Raw genomic sequence first — 16,597 nt, 5'->3', positions numbered from 1 at the left:
ACAAAATTTTTGACACTCCCGCCATTAAGAGGTGGCGTGTGTGTGTGTGTGTGTGTGTGTGTGTGTGTGTGCCCTCACCTTGAACCTGAGTGGGCTCATAACTGCCTCAACTTACCAAGTATGGCAGAAAGGACGCTACGTGACTTCTAAAGGTAGGCGGTCAAGAGCCATGAAGCGTCTACTCCCTCTTGAAGCCATGAGACACCATAAGAGAAGACCAACCACCCTGGATCACCATGTTGAAAGAAAGCCCAAGCTACTGGAGAGACCACATGTAGGCATTTCAGTCAACGGTTCCAGCTAAGCCCAAGCGGCAGACCTCTGAGTGAAGAAGCCTCCAGATGATTCTAGGTACCACCCATTGGACTCATTGCCAGCTCTTCAAACCTTCCCAGCTGGAGTACCCGATAGGTATTTCCTATCCAAAATCCTGACCCACGGAATCTGTGGGTATAATAAAACAGTTATTGTTTTAAGGCACTAAGTTTGGGGTGGTTTGTGATGATATAGCAAGAGGCAACTAGATTATATGAATTCTATAACAATGAAATTTTCCAATCCTGGGGCCCTAAGAAAAAACACTGCTCCAGAAATCAATTTTGATCCTATGCTGATTTGATTTTTCACCTCCTCAACTGATCTACCCCTACTTTGCTTGTACCTTTACTTTAGAAACAGTAAGTAATTGTTCCTATGGCCCTGTTTCCATCTCCAGACTAGGAGATCCTCAGCTAAAGAGATCTCTCCCTCTTCATCCTCAGAGCCCCATGAACCCAGTACAAGACCTGGAGCCCGTGAACATGTTTATGGATCTCGAGACATGTTTCTTGAATGGATGACTGCCTCCCAACACCCTCCTCTGGGGCCCAGAAGAGAGGGCATACCAATCATCAGAGCTGAAAATAATGGCAGAGATTAATTAGCCATCCCTTTTACTTGACCAGGAAAAGTGACAAACCCAAGGAGATATAGCTAGTTAATGAACTAGACCCACAGTGGTCTTTACCACGTCATCACTGAGGTGCAGTGAGTCCAAGTGGGAGGCAAGGAAGCAGGGTGGTTATGGGCTACAGAGACAGACAGCCCTGGGCCAAGCTCCTGGCTGACCATCTACACTGGTGGGTAGTGGTGGCTGTTCCAGAAGGAATGATAAGGATCTGACATTTCATATCCTACCAGCCCCATCCTCCATGAAGAGTAAACAGGTTCTTCTGGGTTTCTAAGGTCTGAGCCCTTCCTGTTAGGATCTAAATCCATGATAGAGGGGAAAGCAGTATAATAAGCTTTTTTTTTTTTTTTTTTGCATTGAATAGCCTTAAACAATGTCAGAGTTTGGAGATACAGAGGAAGAGCTATAGAGAAAGGAAAAGAAGGAAATCTGGATCCAGGGGATTGGCCCTAGAGAGAAAATGGATAGGCAGTGATTCTCATCTGGGTGACTTTTCCCCCAGGGGACATTTGGCCATTATCTCAAGACGCTTTTGGTGGTCAGAACTGGGGCTTGTTACTGGCAGCTAGTAGGTAGAAGCCAGGGATGCTGCAAGACATGCTACAACGCACAGGACAGCCCCCACAACAAAGAACTATCCAGTTCAAAATGTCAGTAATGCCAAGGTTAAGAAACTCTGGGCTAGGGGAAGGACCGCTGGGTGGGGCACCCTCCGAGCTCCCAGGAGCAGAGGCCCAGCTAAAGGACCCATCCCAATGCAAAGCTCAGGCTCAGAGGGAAGCCTGTCCAGTCTTGTGATGGGTCTTCAGTCTGCCTGTGCTTCAAAATGGTCCCTGCTAACTGGCTGGTCCCCAGATGAGGATGGTCCCCAGCAATGCGTCCTTAGCAATGTCCCTGGGGCACAAGCAAGCTGCAGGAGACAGGAATAGGGACAGGAGTGGGGAGGGACCAGGAGGCGTCAGTGCATTCCAAATTGGGAATGTGGACCTCTATATTATGACAGAAAACAAAGGTATTTGAGCAGAATTCTCTGGTCCAGGTTTGTGGCAAGAGAGGTGGTAGAAAATAGCACTAAAAGGACTAAGCCAGTGTCTTATACAGCATTAAACCAAAAGCGACTCCGACCACCCACTAATGATCGTGATTATTTGGCTGCCTATGAGACGGTTTACAAATGATTTGTGAATTTAAATTTTAATTAAGGCAGAAGCCCTTGGGGGCCTCTGGAGTTCAAGCATGAAAAAGAAAAAAATCTACTGCTGGAAAGAGTGGATTCAGAGGGCCTCGCAGCCCAGAAGAAAAGCCCGTCCTATGCATCTGGTGGTCTAGCAGCCTGCAAGGGAGCCCAAGTTTGAGGTCACTCATCATCAACACTGGGATCAGGGGTCAGGACTGGACAACTCAGTGGAACTATGCTCTTCAGCATTCTAGAAAGTTCTTTAGAGTAAATCATAAAAATAAGAAAATCCAACTTTTCCACCTCTTTCTTGAGTTCTAATCTTAAAAATGTGCTGTACTTCCCACTTCACTGGCACAGGACCCAGCACTGGATTTCCTAGGATCTAGATTCCTCTCCATCACTGATACCCCAAGTGGCCTTGAACTTCCATTAATCGTGTTGAGTCTTGGTTTCTCCATATGGGACTAATATTGTCACTGCTGGCTACCCCCACAGTGCCTCTATCCTAAGGGAGATAAAGCACTTCAGAGTGGGTACTCTCTGGTAGGTCCACCCAGCTCACCTAATTCTCCCTGAGGTCTGAAAAAAGCACCCATTGGCTTCTCAAGGTTGTTATAGCAACAAAGACACAGCCAACCTGAGACAAAGGTACAGCCCTGGCCTAAAGAATGCAGACAACACTCTCTCTCACACTTGATCTTATTGGATCCTAGAGACATGGGTTCAAATCCCAAGTCCCCCTAAGAGAGTTCTTTTCCCCCATTCTGGTAAAAGATGCATAACATTAAATTCGCCATTTTAGCCATTTGTAAGGGTACAGTTCAGGAGTGTTAAGTATATTCACTTTGCTGCAACGGATCTCTAAAACGTTTTCGTCTTGCAAAACTGAAACTCTATACTCACTAAACACTAACTGCCTTTCTATTTCCCGTTTCTATGATCTCGACTACTATAGCTGCTCCGTATGAGTGGAATGATGCTGTATGTGTCCTTTTGAGACTGGCTTATTTCACTTAGCATAACGTCCTCCAGTTTCATCCATGTTGTAGCGTGTGATTCTTTTTCACAGCAGAATAGTATTCCGTTCTGTGTACTTAGCACGTTTTCTTCATCCATTCATTTACAGATGGACATTTGAGTTGGTTCCACTCCTTCACTGTTGTCACTAGTGCTGCAATGAGCATAGATGTGCAAACATGTCTTCAAGATCCTCCACTTTTTTTTTTTTTTTTTGCATTTTGGTGCTTTATTTATCCTGTTTGTTTTTAATGCTGTATTATTTTTTCCAGCTTTGTGGTCTGATTGACAAATAAAAACTGTATATGTTTCGGGTGTACAGTGTGATGATTTAACATACGCATACCTTGTGAAATTATAATCACTATCATATTGATTAACCATCCATCCCCTTCCATGGTTCCCTTTTTGTGTATAGCAAGAACATTTACGATCTATTCTCTTAACAAATTAAAAGTATACCATACAGTATTAATCATTATAATCACCATGCTATAAATTAGATTCAAAACCTTCTTATGACTCAAAGTTTATACCCTTTGAGCAATATCTCTCCCATTTCCCCCAGCCCCCAGTCCCTGGAGACTGTCAGTCCACTCTCTGGCTCTATGAGTTCAACTTTCGTAGATTCCAAGAAAATGGAGTAAATATATATAATGGAATAAAAAAGATCTTCCCATTTGCAACAGCAGGGATGAACCTCATGGATATTATGTTAAGTGAAATAAGCCAGACACAGAAAAGCAAATACTGTATGATCTCACTTACATGTGGGATCTAAAAAAGTCAAGATCCTGCTTTGAATTCTTTTGGGTATATACCCAGAAGCGGGATCGGTTGATCATGTGGTAGTTCTATTTTTAATTTTCTAAGGATACTCTATACTGCTTCCTATAATGGCTGCACTATTTTACATTCCCACCAACAGCGCACAAGGCTTCCAGTTTCTCTGTATCTTCAACACTTGTAATTTTCTGTTCTTTTGAGAGTGGCAATCCTAATGTATGTGAGGTCACTACAGACAGTTTTGAGAAATTCAGTACCCTCTCTGGGTCAGGACAAAGGGAAACCAGCTGAACTGGTTTAGACGATCTTTCAGACGGTTCTAAAAAAATCTCAGCAAATCAGTCTCAGCATAGGGTCCAAATGAGATCATGGACATGAAAAAATCATCTTTGTCAACTGAGAAGGGCCATATGGCTGTGAAGCGGCAGATCGTGTAAAGGCAAAGGGGTCTGACTTGATGGTCAGGGTACCTTAGATTCATCACTCAGATTTGCTGACCACATGCTGTGTGTGACATTTTTAGTTTCTTCACCTATAAGATGTAGGTGATAATTCTTGCCCCCCCCTTAAGAGGGTTGATAAGAATACCAGAATAAATCATAGGAGATAACAAACTTGAAACAACCACAAGGGTGCTGTTCCTTGCTAAGAGTGAGGGCTGATACCATTTGTTCCATTAATAAGTGAGATACATTGAATGCCACGCTCTAAATGGGTTGATTGTATAGTCTGTGAATTATACCTTACTAAGTTGTTTAAAAACACACATACACAACCAAGTGAGGAACACAGAAGCTCTTCAATAAGGTTCATCTACTTACAGTCTAAGGGAGACCCAGAATCCCAGAAAGGACATGGGCTTGGAGATCAGACAAACCTGGGCGCATCTGAATCTCAACTCAGCCCAGGTAACTGTGAGATTTTAACTGTACGAGCTTTGTTTGGTTTACTCAAATGGAACATAGGATTTTTTTTTTAACTTTCTTTTCAGGATTGTTGTATAACATATAATGAATCTGCTTGCCACGTAGTAAAGTGTCTAAAAATAACTGTTATTTCTGTGTTGTTATCCTTTCCTGAGAAACATGGCCTTCCTCAAGTTAATGGTGTCGCCCAAAGGCGGCCTGAAGTAGGAGGAAGAGGAAGACGTGGGAGACAAGTTGGAGGAAGACCGGGTTTGTGTTCGCAAATACTCTTTTTCCAGAAACAAGCCATTTATCAAAGTACAGGAGTCTCGTTTACTGTCAAAACACAAGGGCTAATTACATTTGAAGAACAATGGACTACAAGAGCAAAAAAGACAGGGCCTGTTCAATTAATGGGGAAAGAAGGGGGGTCTCGAGCATACAATATTTTGGACATCAGATTGGAATGGTTTAATTAGCCACTGCTACAGACTTTGGATCGTCTGTTGTTCCAGAAGCCATTAGTCATCTGTAGCTTTTAAGCATATCATTTAGATTCTCCCATTCAACAAATACTTTTCGAGTACCCGCTATGCGTCAAGAGCACTGGAGAGACACCACAGTCTAGTGGGAGACAGACAGCTTGGCCCACTAATGGGTGTCTAAACTTCTTAGGTCTCTAACAGAGTTCTCGTTTTATCCAACACCATGCTCCTCTCCCGTGTTCCCCATTTCAGTAAAAGGCCTCTCCCTCTGTCCAGTGGTTCATGACAAACACTATGGGGTCATCCCTGAGTCCTATCCTTCTATTAGACCCTAGTCCTGTTGATTCTGTCACCAAAATCGCTCTTGATTCTACCCATGCCTTTGTAGACACATGGCAGCTACCCCCAAGGCAAGGCACCAGCTCAATAAGAATGTCTCTTAAGAGAAAAAAAAAAAAGGGCGCCTGGGTGGCTCAGTGGGTTAAGCCGCTGCCTTCGGCTCAGGTCATGATCTCAGGGTCCTGGGATCGAGGCCCGCGTCGGGCTCTCTGCTCAGCAGGGAGCCTGCTTCCCTCTCTCTCTCTCTCTGCCTGCCTCTCCATCTACTTGTAATTTCTCTCTGTCAAATAAATAAATAAAATCTTAAAAAAAAAAAAAAAGAGAAAAAAAAATTGTTTTGTCTGCTTGTCTATGTCCGCTTCCCACTGCAACCACACAACATCCACACAACATCCAGGGTGATATTTTTAAATGGTGAATCACATCATGCCATTCCTCTGTTTAAAACCCTTCCTAGTCTTCCTGTTGCTTTTGGACCAGAAGCCAGAATCTCTGATATGGCCAACAAGTTCCCACGTGCTCTGCCCCATCCACTTTCATGATTGCTGGCAGAGCTCCAGGCCCATCAAGCTCTCTCTTGCCTGCGCGCCTTTGGCCTTGTACCTGCTTTCTGCACCTGCTCTTCCTCCATCCATTCCCAAGCCTTGTTCCTTCTCATCTTTCAAGCCTCGGCTGAAGTATTACTTCCTCAAAGAGGTTTCTCCTGACTTCACTAAGTGACTTCTCCCAGTCACTCTCTAGCTTATCACCGTATTTATTTGCTGCTCAGCACCCACTCCACTGGTAACCATCTGGTGCATTTGTTGGCTCCCTGGACGTCGTATTCCCACTAGTCAGTGGGTGACCCGATGGTGGGGGCTTTGCCTACTCATGCACAGTTTTGCTCGCAGTGGTTCGTGCTGTGCCTGGCACATATAGTAAACCCTTCTCAACTATTAATTGGCTGGATAAATGAAGGTGGTCATGCACAGGGCAGTATAAGAGTTCAGGAGAGGGCATAAATCCTGCTCCAAGGAGAACGGAGCTTTCACTGAAGATGTGCTATGAACTAGGCTCAAAACATTGACTAGGGATTTCTAGATTAACAAAGGCAGAAATGTAGGAGCACAATGAGGGGTGAAGGATTGAGAGACTGGAGGGTCAAATGTATCACAACCACTAAGAACATGGGCAAAGGCACAGAGTCATTTCAAGAGACTGAAACTTTGAGCTAATTCTAAGCACAACCACCACCTCACTCACAGGGATATAGAGGAAAGACAGCGAGGGTAACCCCAGATGAAAAGCAAAACAACACTGCAATAGCTTGGGGGCGGGTGATCCTTACTTAAAACACAATAGAGTCCTGGGGCTGCTCCATGGGGCTTACATAGCAGGAGGTGATGAGTCATATTTATTGGTCCCATGGTCTTGGGAAACAAGGAGTCCATTGTGTTGCTGAGCCTTACAGAAGCACAGGGTCTCACTTCATTTGTCTCCAAACAGAGCATCTGTGATCCAGGCTGGGTCTCTCCCTGGGACCTGCCTTCCTTAGCTCTTGCCTACTTAGCAAATCCCCGTGGAAGGAAGAGCGTGTCCCAAGTCCTGCCTCCCTGTGAATACGGTTAATCGGCAAACTGGCTGGTCAGTCTTAGATAAATGAATGTTGGACACAGGGCTGGGGAGTAGCAAGGTTGGAATCTCTACACGTGACATGAAGAAGTATAACACTTTGTTCTTCTATCTGTGGGAGGACTTCAGGCAAGGTATGATATGAGTAGTTGCTCTGGCCACAGTGCAGAGCTCAGATTGGAAAAACAAACAAACAAACAAACAACGACAAAAATCCAGAAGCGGGAGAACTGTGAAATGGGTGTGGGAAGCAAGACTGGACTTCTGAGGCACATTTGGGAAGTAGAAATGAAAAGCATTTGGGTGATCATTAGATGTGACACATACACATGAGGAAGGAATCTGGGGTAACGCTCAGTGAGCTTATGTCACTGGGTGACTCTAGCTATTAATCAAAATAGGTAACATGATAGCAAGAATAAGCAGATTCAGGAAACTTCAGAGACTTTCTCAGTTTTCACATTTCTTCTTAGACTTCCAGCACTGTTAAGGATTTCGACACCTACTGATAGTGGAATGCATTATTTCTCCACGGTGACTTGAATCCTACTTTGTCTCGCCATGCTTCCCACTAGGCAGAGTACCACCCAACCTCACTGTCATTAGGCTTATAGCCTGTTTTTTGACCAACAGAATGTGAGCAGTTGGGACACACACCAGATCCCAATAGGAGCTATAAACATGTTCCTGTAGTTTGGTTCCTTTTAAGCCTCACCCACCACGAGAGGCCCATGCCCCAGAGGGTGGCTGTTCCTTGGCTGCTCCAGAATGAGGCCAGGTCAAGGCCAGCCCAGGAGAGCCATGCGTGACCTGCAACTCTGCTGTAATATAAGTTGGAAACTCACACCTTTTGGACATGGGGTTGTTTGTAGCTACAGGAAAATCCAACCGGGACATTTCAAAAACCTCAATGACCTCCAACCAATGATTTACCTTTTTGGCTCCTAATTCCCTCATTGGTGAAGTTGTGCTAGATGATCCCAAACTCCTTCCTAGTTGAAAATTGTTTTGTTTTGTTTTTAAGATTGTGTCACTGCTCTAAATGATAGCATTGCATGGGAGTTCAAGCGTCTCTCTCCCCTTTCCAGCTATATAGGTTAATTAGGCAATGCCAACTTACCGAACTCCAGACTGGCAGTTAATGATGCCAGACTAGCAGAAGATCAGAGTGCAGAGGCCTGGGATGGTTTAAGCTGTTGCAGCAAAACTATTCTGAAGACCCTGAGATAAAAAAAAAAAAAAAATCTATAGAGCACAAACCTGCCGCATTCAGCTCCTTTGGTTATTTATACGAGCATTTCCCGATTCAAATTGCATACTCAAATCAAATTTCCCTGGTTTATGCCTTCTTCAGCAATTACTTAAAGGCAGTTTACCTCTCTCTGGAGGAACATAGCAGAAAGGCCTATAGACAAAATCTCGTTGACTCAGGGAGAGATAAACGAAGTCCAGGCCTGCAGAAGTCACTATGCCCATGGAAGGGAACACTGTTGGGCCTCCTGGCTGTTTTTCAGTTTCACTGATGGAAAAGAATTTTCTAGGGAGGAGAGGAGGACCGTGGAAATCGAAGGAGAAGTGTAAACACTGGGGATGGGGGTGGGGTGGAAGAAGAGCCCAGTTTCCCTTCGCGGAGTCCTGCTGGTGAGGGTAAGCAGGCTGACAGCCTAAGGCTGCTCCTACCCCAAAGGGATTGAGAGAATTCAAATGCGGACAGGAACATGGCTACAGCAGAAAGGTACTGGGTCCTTGAAAAGAAGAGCCCTATTGCAAAACTACGCAATGTGCAAAATTTATCTTCATCGGACTGTCAACTTCTCCTTAATTCACTTCTCATCCTTTGGAACGACTCCCTCATCCTCCCCCCAAAAGAGGCATCTTTCGGTCATTCATATATTCCGGGGAGGGCTCTCATTGGTTGGGACTGGACCACCTGCTAACTCTCTAACCAATAACTATGGCCTAGACAATGCAGTGTTCTGATTGGTCACGGGTTCGTCCATTCATTTCCCTGGTCATGAATTCTACCTTACATTTCCTTCTTCACCCAGTTGTTCAAATAGCTGTATCTTATCTTGATGTGCCTCCCTGATATCTACTGCCTTTTCTTTCAGTGACAGCACTGTGGATTTATTTAGGGGAACAGCTTCCCGTTGCTCCCATTACATATCGTAGAGGTGAAGTTGCCCTCTTACTCTAGTTCCGCCATGCTGCAGCTAGTCACATGACACACACCCGACCAATCGGAACACTGCGTTGTCTGGCACACAGCAATTGGTTTGAAGATGGCCACGTGACCCAAGCACAACCAATGAGAGTGCTCCCTGGGACTTCCGTGGGAATTATCAAGAAAAAAAGATGGGAAATTCCAAAAACTTACTGAGAATACGTGAATCTAGGCGCGAAACATAAACATCAGTGAAATATTTGTAGGTCCCCAAAATGGAGTGGAATGAAGAGTCGGAGTTGTGATATTAGTCTGGAATTACTAGCCTGGGAAACCTTGGGCAATGAACGTGTCTCCCCATCTGAACAATGAAGATGATAATGACCATTGTAGTGCCTTAGAGTCTGTGAAGATGCTGCACCCCCTGCCCCATCCAAGAGGCTGGAAAGGAAGAACCTGGGGATGGTGGAGTTGTGGCTGGACCTCCAAGTTATTGTCCAAGAAGTAAAGTCAAGAAAAGAGTCACCAGATGGGGCGCCTGGGTGGGTCAGTGGGTTAAAGCCTCTGCTTTCCACTCAGGTTATGATCTCAGGGTCCTGGGTTCAAGTCCTGCATCAGGCTCTTGGCTCAGCAGGGAGCCTGCTTCCCCCCTAGTTCTGCATTCCTCTCTGCCTACTTGTGATCTTCCTGTGTTAAATTAATAAATAAAATCTTTAAAAAATCTTTAAGAAAGAAAGAAAGAAAAGAGTCACCAGAACCACCTCTGACTGTGATGTGAAAGAGACCTACATCCTTGGTGTGTTAAAGTCAGAAGCGTGGGTCTGATTCTGCTGCAGCATGGTGGAGCCTAGCCTGACTAACATAATGAGCACAGATCCCTGGAAAGCCCGGGATACGAAGCCATTTTGCCAAGATGTGACTTCGAGTGGTGTGTTCTGAGGCATGCAGACAGTGATGGCCAAAGCAGATGCTGATTCCATTGCCCAGCATCAATTTTGGGGACATTTCAGTGGTTTGTGGGGATGAGAATGTTTGAAATTGGGACTGTTCCTGTAGTCCGCCATAAGTATGATATAAACTCAGTGTGTCACCAGGAAAAGCTAAGAGCCAAGAATCCAACCTCAGAAAGGGGCAAATCTGGACAAACCACCCAAGTTAAATGGCACACTGAAAAGGAGGCGGGCAGAGGTAAGTCACATTAAAAATCCATAAGAACCTAGAAAAAATATATAAATGAAGTAACTGGGCTGGTAATATCCGCTGTAATGGAGAAAATATAGGCATAGTGATTGAAATCATGAGCTTTGGAATTAGTTTAATGCAACAAGTATTAAATGCAAAGATTTAATGCAATGGGGTTTGAATTCCTTGACTACTTGAGCAAGTCGCTTTATCTCTTAGCCTGAATTTTCTCATCTGAAATATGAGGATTAAGAGAGTCCCCACCTAATGGTGTGCTATAAGGATGAAATTTAACGATCCATGTAAAGTGCTTAGTACACAGTAAGAACTCAATAAATTATCATAATGATATTATTGGCATTGTAAAATAAGGAGTGGACAAAGAATGATCTCTGGAGGAGACAAAGGAATTAAAGGAGAAGGATCATGGTGTGGTGGTTGGGGTGGGAGCCAAGGACCACTAGCAATGAACAAAGAAGCAGAAAGGAAACAGCAGGTAGAAGATGACACACAGGACGAGAGGTGAGGAGCGCTGATCACAGAAGCGAGACTCTGTCTGAAACCCACAGAGGAGAAGAGGAAGGGGGAATGAGAACCTAGAGAGAATGTACCAGAAAAAAAAAAAAAACCACACACACACACATACAAAGAAAATGAAAGCGGGCTTTATGCCGGTAGTGTGTGAACCCCAGAAAAATAAGGAGCAATCCAAGAGGAGGGAAAGAATAGAGCCAACGATGAGAGGGAGACGTAAAACACAGGCTGTCAAGGGAGGAGGGCTAAGAGTTCAGAGGAAGCCTTGAAAGATTAAACAGAAACACAGAAAGGTAGGAGAGGCACAGCTTAAACTAGAAATGGGTAATAGAAATAGCCTTCCAGCACAGAAAGGGGAAAAGATGATAACGAATTCCAAAAAAGTTCTGGGAGCCAAAATTGGTTTCGTTAATTTTGGCACAAACTCATTTGGCAGCAGAACTGGACTTGAGCTGACATCAGATTATTTATATCGTTTATTTATCCCACATCCCACTCAGCATGAACATTCATATATTTCACCATAGTAATAAGCTAATTATGAAGTGCCTACTACAGACCCTGCTGATGTGTGTGGGGGGGCGCGGGGGTGTATGGTATGTGTACTGCATTATCTTTGCAATTTCCATAACATTCTGAGTCCAAAACACATATGGCCCAAGGGTTTCAGATCAGGGTTTACGGGCTTGTATTGAAAGACACAGGAGTGGATGTAAAGAAAGAAACTTGTATCTAAAAATAAAAGCTGATGAAAATGACCATTTCTTAAGTGTTTAAAACATACCAAAGGCTGGATACACAGTATGTTATTTAATCTCCAACAATGTATCAGGTCCCATGTTATCTTTCATTTGTAGACACAGTAAGGGAGGCTCAGAGAAGTGACTGGCTGTGTATTTACACATAACTGGCAAAAATAAGAAATTAGGATTTGAACCCTGCTGTGTGATGTCAGCATTTGTACACGTAAGCACTAAGCTACACTGCTCCCCTCATTCACTATAAGGAAATAATGGAATTAAGTGTTTCTTGGGCCATCACTGTAAAAGAGTCATTCCTAGACGTGATCTTGCATAATTTTCATAACTCAATAAACTCACATCATTATTTCCCATCAAAGGAGCTAAGCAACTTGTCCAAAGTCACAGTTAACTGATCAGATACCAGATATATTATCCTCTCCATTCATTGTGAATATATAAAAGCAAGCTTGTGAGCATCTTGTTCAAAGGAATAAACAGAAGAAAGCTGGGACCTCGCTGCCTTTAGAATAAAGATTCTCCAGGACGACAGTCCTGGTGCCAGCAGATGGCTGTGAAGCAGGGAGAACTTTGTTGCCCCAGAACCTCCATCAGTAGCTTCCCACCCCATCCCTTGATGTGGACAACTGGCGTTTCCTCACACTAGAAGTAAAAATGTACTTCTAGTCCAAACTATCTTCCAGCTCAACTCTTAAATCCATCCTTTACAGAAATCCTGAAATCAGGCCACCTGGGTGTCTCCGTCAGTTAAGCTTCTGACTCTTGATTTTGGCTCAGGTTATGATTTCAAGGTTGTAAGACTGAGCCATTTCAGGCTCTGTGCTAAGCATGGAGCATGCTTAAGATTCTCTCTCTCATTCTCTCTCCACCCCTTCCCCCACTTACACTCACTCCCTTTTTCCCTCTCTCTCCAAAAGAAAGAAAGAAAGGAAGGGAGGAAGGAAGGAAGAAAAAAAGAAATCCTGAAATTAGATTACTGAAATACAAATGCTAAAAAAGGATGTGATAACAGTGGGACGAAAGATTCCCAGGAGGGTAAAATAGATAATCAAAACAAATAAGGGGATAAAACAGATGATGGCAAAACAATGAGAATTTAACAAAGGAATGGGTATACAAATTCTGTGAAAATTCTATCAATTGTGATAACAGCAGAGAGTCTGCGAACGCTCTTCATGGTTTCACAAAGCTCTGTAAGGCTTAAATTGACAATAGGTGATACTGAATCCAAAGATCTGGGTCTCTGGGTGCCCTCCAGCACCCAGAGTTTGATTTTGAACAGTTGCTCTAACCTCTCCGAATCTGACCAAATACTCTCCATTTCCTGCAACCAAGCAACCCTTACTAAATTGCATGCATTTTTGTGTGTGTGTCTCTGTGTGTGTACACACAATATACAAAAGGAAACATTGTCAACTTTTATACTTTGTTAATGTTTCCAATTGGGCAAAATGTGGAACATTTTGAACATGATTTTGAGCATGTTTATCTGTCTGAACACTCCAAAACAGTACATTTGCTTCATGTTCTAAATATAGCAGCAACCACTTCCTTCTGGACATGTTTGCCAAGGCAAAATATTTTGTCTGTAAAGATATGCCAGTTCCAATGTTCTGAATGTTTCTTTTGGTTTTGAAAGTTTGGCAACTGTGTCTTTAGAGAGCCTGATGGGGGTATCAGTCAGGATAAGCTAGTTGAGGCTGTGATAACAAAGATGTCCAACTCTCAGTCACTTAAAACAACAAAAGTTCATTTCTTGCTCAAAGTCTATCCCATAGTTTGCTGGGGGAGACTCTGCTAACCTTAATTAACTGGAGGCAGGCTGATGGAGTAGCCACCATCTTAAATATTGATGACTGCTCTGCCAAGCAGACTGAAGACCTTTGGAGGGTCTCAGACTAAACACTTTCACCAGAAGTGCCACACATCCCTTCCACTCATCACTCATGGGTCGGAATGACTTAGCAGTTCTTACCCAACCACCAGAGGCCAGGAAGACTATTCCAACCATGTCCCCATCAGTGAGGAGAACCAGAGATCTGTGCTGACCAGCAATAATGACTGCCACTTTTTGAACAAAAGTGTCCTGATACCACAGCAACCAAGCCTAGCACCAGGCAGGTGATCAATGCAAAGGCACAGTCTGAAAACACAAACAAAGCCAAACCAATCCCAAGCTGCAGTGTTCCCAAAGCAGTTTTTCTAACATCACTGTATGTTGAGATATAATTTGTAACTTCCTTTATAGCTAGAAGCAGGGTAGTGTGCCGGAGACGACTGTGGTATATTGTTCTTCACTTTTTTTTCCTAACAAGGAAAAACCCCACCTAACTCATTTTTGCAAAAACAGCTTTTAGGAAAGGATTGAAATAGATAGAACTTTCAAAAATTTGCATCTTGATAACACATGTTTTTTAAGCTTGCATTTAGAAAAAAAGAAAGCATGGTCTAAGCAAGGAGCTTACATCCAATACCTGAAGAATTATGGGAGGGAGTGAGGCAGGAAAAGAGGGAAGAGTCAGGGAAAGGGTGAGCTGAAAGGGGTCCAAAAGCCAGCTTTACCAGGAACTGAATTCTATCAAGCTACAACAGGGAGGGATGCACTAGGGAATAGATTTATTTTATATGGCATTCATAAGCCCAAACTCAGAAGTGAGAAAAAAATCACTTTTTATATTTTGTAGTTATAAATCGACACTAGTCGATTTCCCTCTGACTCCGAGGCCCCATCCACGTGAACTGGCGGGAAGTTTAGCCTCTGTTATGCAAGGCTGATACAGAGAATCTAATTTCATGTTGCAGCAAGCATTAAAGAGCGTCTCCCCAAACATGAGCCCATCTGCTTCAGCCTCTGATGCCTTTCCTAGAAATGATGCCTTCAGTTCTAGGGGTTTTGTGGTCTTAGGGACCAAGGATCCTTAGCAGGCTAAAGGCACCCAGTCTCCCTGAGGTCTTGTCATCTCCCAAAAGCACTCCGAGAGGGCAGGGCCCAGTGCCCACAGCCCACTGAACCTAGAGTTCTCTCTCCCTCCCAGTCTCTGGGGGTCTCTCCTTCGCACCCCATTGCTTCTCCATGTTCCCCTCTCCCTCTGGGACACCTAGCAGCAATGGGCTCAGGTCCTATGAAAAATAGGAAACCCCATTTCCTTGGGACTGCTTCTGTTTATGACTGACAAAATCCTAAATAATGAGATGGCAGTGCAGGCCACAAGTATATTAGGGGAAAAAAACACTTAGGCGGAGGAAAGAAAAAGAAAAAGACCCTAACATGAGTATGCAAGTCAGTGGGACTTGAATGGAGTGAAGGAAGGACGGAACAGTGAAAGATAAGATGAAATTAGCGACTTATGCAAAATAATAATAATAATAATAATAATAATAATAATTCTCAATAATAATTACCACCACTTATGCAGCACTAGCTACTCATGTAGATGGGGACAGTTCTTACTCTTCAGAGCAACTCTATAGAGTGGCACTATTATCTCCATTTCACAGATAAGGAAACTGAGATTCAGAATGGAATGATTCATTGCCCGAGTAACTGGCAAAACCAAGACTCCAACTCAGGCAGATGCCTCCAGAATCTTAAAACCCAACTGCCCGTCAAAGCAAAAGAGTCATAAAAAGGAAGAAGAATTGAGAGAATAAAAAGACAAGCCACAAGTTGAGGAAAAATTGGCCAAAGACATATCTAATAAAATACAATTATCTAAAACTTACAAAGAACTCCCAAAACTGAACTAGAAGCAAATAGTGATTTCAAAATGGGCTAGGGGCACCTGGGTGGCTCAGTGGGTTAAAGCCTTTGTCTTCCGCTCAGGTCATGATCCCAGGGTCCTGGGATCAAGCCTCACATCTGGCTCTCTGCTCAGCAGGGAGCCTGCTTCCCTTCCCCTCTCTCTGCCTACTTGTGATCTCTGTCTGTCAAATAAATAAATAAGTAATCTTTAAAAAAAAAAAAAAAAAACGGGCTAAAGACCTGAACAGACACTTCACCAAGGAAAACAGACAGATGGCAAATAAGCACATTAAAAACATGTTCCACATCACACTGTAAATGAAAACAATAATGAGATATCACTTCACACCTATTAACACGGCCAAAATCCAAAACAATGACAACACCAAATGTTGGCGAGGATGCGGAGCAACAGGAACTCTCATTCATTGCTGGCAAGAACGCAAAATTGTACAGTCATTTTGGAAGACGGCTTGGCATTTTCTTACAAAACTAAGCACACACTTATCAAACAATCCAGCAATCCTTGGTATTTACTCAAAGGAGTTAAAAATTTATGTCTACACAAAATCCTGCACACAGATGTTTACAGCAGTGTTATTCGTAATTGCCCAAACTTGGAAATAACCAAGATGACCTTTAATAGGTGAATGGATAAATAACCTGTAGTACATCCAGACAATAGACCATTACCCAGTGCTAAAAAGAAATGAGCGATCAAGCCATGAAAACACATGGAGGACTCTTAAATGCTCTTTTGCTAAATGAAAAAAGCCAGTCTGAAAAGGCAACCTTCTATAAGATTCCAACTATATGACATTCTGTAAAAGGCAAAACAACGAAGACAGCAAAAGATAGTAAAAGTGGCTGCCAGAAGTTGGGGTGAAGGAAAGGATGAATGCGTAAAGCACAGAGGGTTTTTAGGGCAGTGAACTGTTCTGT

The 16,597-nt window shown here is 43.4% G+C and overlaps 1 long non-coding RNA gene across 5 annotated transcripts in view; it reads right to left on the bottom strand.

Annotated features, from left to right (window-relative positions):
* The window catches only part of LOC116580892, a 398,948-nt gene that overhangs the window by 209,313 nt on the left and 173,038 nt on the right, over nucleotides 1–16,597 (bottom strand). For 4 of the 5 annotated variants that reach the window (XR_004281828.1, XR_004281829.1, XR_004281825.1 and 1 more), the window contains one exon: nucleotides 8,393–8,493. The exons of the other annotated variant lie outside the window; for it this stretch is intronic. This is a non-coding gene — a long non-coding RNA (uncharacterized LOC116580892). The remainder of the gene's footprint in view (nucleotides 1–8,392; nucleotides 8,494–16,597) is intronic. 5 annotated transcript variants of the gene reach the window in all.

Source organism: Mustela erminea, chromosome 20 (assembly GCF_009829155.1).
Source record: "Mustela erminea isolate mMusErm1 chromosome 20, mMusErm1.Pri, whole genome shotgun sequence".
In the NCBI taxonomy this organism is placed as follows: Eukaryota; Metazoa; Chordata; class Mammalia; order Carnivora; family Mustelidae; genus Mustela; species Mustela erminea.
The sequence above is the reverse complement of the archived record's forward strand: the minus strand, read 5'-3'. Positions and strand labels throughout refer to the sequence as shown.